A 4872-nucleotide genomic window follows, 5' to 3' on the forward strand; every position below is an offset into this window, starting at 1 on the left:
ACTCAAGTAATACTGCTTTCAAGGTAAGTTTAGGTAGCCTAGTATGGAACGCCATCGCTGCCTTCAGTAACAGCTTACCATTCGGCGCATTTACATTCGGCCCTTTTACCATTACGTTCGGCTATTTCACCATTCGGCGCATTTTCATTTGGCACTTTTACCATTACGTTGGGCTCTTTTACCATTCGGCGCATTTTCATTCGGCCCTTTTACCATTACGTTCGGCTCTTTTACCATTCGGCGCATTTTCATTCGGCCCTTTCACCATTCGACGCATTTACATTTGGCTCTTTTACCATTACGTTTGGCTCTTTTACCATTCGGTGCATTTACATTCGGTGTAGTATTTTACATTCGGCGCAATTATAAATAAAATATAACCTTTGGCATTGGGTCAAATGAAAAATTTGAGCGGCTGTGGGAATGAGCCTATACAAGTTTAGTCGCAACCACCATAGAGCTATTTATTATTGTTATTATATCTCTATGGTCGCAACGCCGTACCATCCACCATGGCGCAAAGGATTAATAATGGTACTAGGCCTAGGCCTATTAAAGATGTACTTAATGAACTTCATTTAATGCATCTTCTGGAGAATTTCGAAAGGGAGAAGGTATTATTATTTTTATATTAATAATAGCAACAATAATACAGAAATAATAATAGTATAGGCCTAGGCCTAATGATTTATCAAATGATATGATAAGGGTCCTGCCTAGCCGGTTTTCACTGCTGGAGAGATGACAACAGACGAGGCATGCATGTGGGGTACTAGGGCTTCTTGGCCATATAGGGCCTAATGTTACTATATGGTTTAGGGGGTGGGGTTAGGCCTAGTTAGGGGTGGGGCCGAGAATATTCTGTAACATTAGGGCCTAGGCCTTGTCATATCACTGACCTTAATTAGGTTTCTGACATTGCCCAAGATTTTATAATTAAGCATCACGGCTCCCCATTTTTGTTTACTTAATAAATATAAACTAGGCCTTGGTCACAGACGTGGGCCACGACCTGGACTAATTGATAGTTAGCAGGCGTAGCCTATAGGCCTATGGCAGGACGTTATTTGACAGGTTATTAATTATTTTGCAACCAAACACAAATGACTGCTAATAAATGGCCAAAAATGTATTTTTTAAGTGACTTCAATAAAAATTTAAATTGAAGTTGAATTTTTTTAAATTCTCATGAACTCTTTGTAAAAGCCAACTTGTGTTTGTGCGTAGGGGTGCTGCATTGTATGTGTCAGAGACTTATTCTCTGTGTTATTCTTTTCAGATTACCAGTGACGAAATCTCCGCGCTGTCAGATGCCCAACTTGAAAATTTGAGTGTGACAACAATTGGTGATAGGCACCGACTAAGAATAAATTGTAGACAGACAGGTAGGCCTATTTGTACCTGTGTATTGTATCTGTCATAAAGTGAATTTCATATGTATATATTTTATGTAAGAATTTAAATTTAATATTTCATTTTATTTATTTTCCAGAATACATACCAGTTTATTGCTATTATGAAAGGTCACTGAATTTCCCAAATTATACATTGCCTGAATTGAGGCAACATACAGTATGTTTAAACCCACAATTATTATAGTATAGTATTTCAACTTTTCTCTAGAATTAACCTGAGTAAGGGCTGGTATGACAATAGTATTACAGTATCGATATAGCTTTCAAGTCTCGTGGATCTGGCGTCGATTTTGGTGTCTGGACTGTCTTACATCAGACCTTAAATATCACACTTTTTTTTTTTCTAGGTAGGCCACTATTACAGATGATCTGAAATGTGCTCCTAATTCACCTTAAGTTTACTTCAATGTTTTTTTTTAACCTGTTCTGTATTTTATAGGATCCATTTTGTCTAGATTTATGCCAGCCAGACACAGTCCCTACACCAAAAAAAAGGGAAAGCACTCGAAGACGCCATAGAATCGGAAGATAGTTTGCCTGTCAGATCCATTGACAATGATAACACCAACATGTTGGCAAAAGCAACAACCTAGCAGAAGCTGGGCTTGGTGAAAAAAACATAACAGTACATAACAGTATAAATCCGGATGAATTCCAGGAAGTACTATATGCTAACTTTCCCCAGCTGAGGGATGCTGGGGGTTTTGAGATAATAATATGCTTTGGGAGTGGAAGAAAGCTTACCCCAATTAGTGGGCATATTCACCCCTGAATATAAAAGAAAAATCAGGTCAAGGTAGAGTCTATATACGACCAATTCAACATGCACTAAATGTGGATTCAGAAAGGGTAAAGAGGCATAATATGATCAGTTATCAATCAATCAGTCAAATTCACCTATATAGAGCAAGTAGCCATTAAATAATATTCAAAGGCGCTCGAGTTATGTGTGAATTTGAAACACATCCTTAAGAAAGTTCTAATAGATAAAATATAAATGACAGTTTATAAATGATTATTAATTACATCATTTTTAATTGTTTACTCTTTTAGGAAACTGACTCTGGATTGACAGAAGTGTCCTAAATGCCAAAATAACATTTCATTCTGTGTTTTAAAGAAACATTTGGCAAGCTGTGCAAGTACTGTAGCAGGTAACTATGAAATATATTTCTATTTTGTATTTTTGACGTTTATAAATGACATCAATGAATGAAATCAATATGATTGATAAAAATATTCATACTTTCAATCTATACATAATTATTTGTTAATATTGAGTCTCTACGGAGCCCTGAAAGGGACTTGGTTAAAAAAAATATAAAGTATTATTTTGTGAAAATCTCCCCAAATAATATTTCCTTCCCTGAAAATATATTTGAATTCATATTAAATAAAGTCTCAGTATTGCATTGTTATTGTAAGAACAGATTCTGATTTCCTAGTGCTCGGATTTAACCAAAACCAACAATAGAAATCCATGTCCTTTCTAAAATTAGGCCTAATAGATTTGTTTGATTTGGCTTGTTTAAAAAAAATAGTATCTTTAATCATTAAGCGTTATTTTAAAATTGTTTATTAAATATTTTTACTGATCACTTAAATTTTATTAGACCTAGTCCTCCATCAACAGTATCCATACCACCTGAAGAACAGGTAAAACGAGCATTTTTGCTGTCACTGACTATATCTTTGTATAACATGTAATAATGATCACAACTGTTCGCAGCTGACTCGATTTTTAACTAATGTTTGAACTATAATAATAATTAATTTAGAAAAAATAATTCTCAATTTTCGAAAAAAGAAAAAATTGTCATCCAATGTTTCTGGAACAAAGTTAAACACAATTTACTGTGTAGGTAAGAGATTTCCCACATGAACTGTAATTTTTTTCTATGTTTTTTTTTTTTTTCAGGTTGAAGAAAGTGATACATTGTATGATCTAGACCTCACTCATAGTCATACTCCAATGAAGTTCATGTAAGTATAATGTATCTGAAGAATGTACTTTATTCTAAAAGAAATATTTGTAATAATAAAGCAAAGTCTTATTTTTATTTACAGCTATTCACCTTCTCTTGAGAAACCTTCCAATAGTACATTGTAAATTAGGTAGTAGTTCACAATTCACATAGACGTACTATACACTGTATTAATATGGAATCTGCCCCATCTCCCACTCCCCATGCGAAGGTGGTGAAGCATTCACCCTGAAAGCAAAGGTCCCAGCTTTAATCCCTTGAGATAATAATCAACTTATTTTATATTAAGGAATTGTTTTTACCATATTACAAAATCGACCAGTTACGTATTGATGTGGTCCAGGTTTGGACTGTTCCATTATAAAATAGGGGTGTATTTTTTGTTTTTGGTAAATTGAATTTCTTAAATTTAATTACCAGTATTATTATGTACAGTGTTAGATGTTGTGATTCGTATTTTATGTTATAAAATTTTTATATTTCCTTATATTTTTTATTGTATTCAACATTATAATATTTTATTTACATTAATTTCTTTTATATTAACACCATCTATCTTTCCCATCAGGAAGGCGGATCAAGAACTTCAGACGTCTACTTGACCGTTTTTTTGAGCTGAACCGCACTACACTTACCAACCAAGCAGTATGTGACATTTGTGTGCAGTTGAACCGCACTACACTTACCAACCAAGCAGTATGTGACATTTGTGTGCAGTTGACAGGGAAGAATATAATGTATTGTAAATAAAGTAATATAATGTAAATAATTAAATAAATGAAAAATAATTTAATATATTTGTAATTAATGTATAATGCAGTAATTGTTATTAAACAGTTTCTATGGTTCTAATCAATAAATGCATCACTATTATGTTCAGTTACATGTTTCTCCAAGTTTATTGAGTGTGAATTGTACTTCAAGTTTTTGCAGCATCATAATTTTCTAATTAAATTTTCTGTGGAATAGCAGTCATACAATTGTTTTTTTTTTAATTAGGCAGCTGCTGTGTTTTGTTAAAAAAAAAAATCATGATGCTGTAAATTACATAAAATTCTTTAGTTTTTTTTGTACAAAACAAAATATAGACACACTATAACATCAGAAGTTGGTGGCCATTTTGAATATATAATTACAATACCAATGTTCATTAATGCACAAGTAGCATGGTACCATTGCCGCTGGAGAAACACCGATGTCCAAGTCTGTTTATTTATTCAAGATTTTTGTTTTGGCGGACATTTTGAAAAGTGACAGCCTTTTTAATGAAAGTATTCTTGAAATAGGTAGCTGAATTTGGAACAGAATCATTCCTAGAGATCTGAAAACATGCAAAAATTCTTACAACACATGATATTATTACTTATTTTTAAAAAATTCTCAACATTTAAATGTTTAATGTGAAATTTGAGGAAACTGGCGGCCATTTTGAATATACAATTAGCAAAGTTTGGTGATGCATATCACGCGTA

The 4872-nt window shown here is 33.2% G+C and overlaps 1 long non-coding RNA gene across 1 annotated transcript; it reads left to right on the forward strand.

Annotated features, from left to right (window-relative positions):
* The first annotated feature begins 811 nt into the window (after positions 1 to 811).
* LOC117119197 lies at positions 812 to 4388 on the forward strand. The gene is made up of 4 exons (XR_004447152.1): positions 812 to 1385; positions 1855 to 2569; positions 3334 to 3398; positions 3969 to 4388. It is a non-coding gene; the product is annotated as an uncharacterized LOC117119197 (long non-coding RNA).
* The last annotated feature ends 484 nt before the right edge of the window (positions 4389 to 4872 follow it).

Source organism: Anneissia japonica, unplaced genomic scaffold (genome assembly GCF_011630105.1).
Source record: "Anneissia japonica isolate Jap-2015-1 unplaced genomic scaffold, ASM1163010v1 scaffold287683_len24993_cov151, whole genome shotgun sequence".
NCBI lineage: Eukaryota > Metazoa > Echinodermata > Crinoidea > Comatulida > Comatulidae > Anneissia > Anneissia japonica.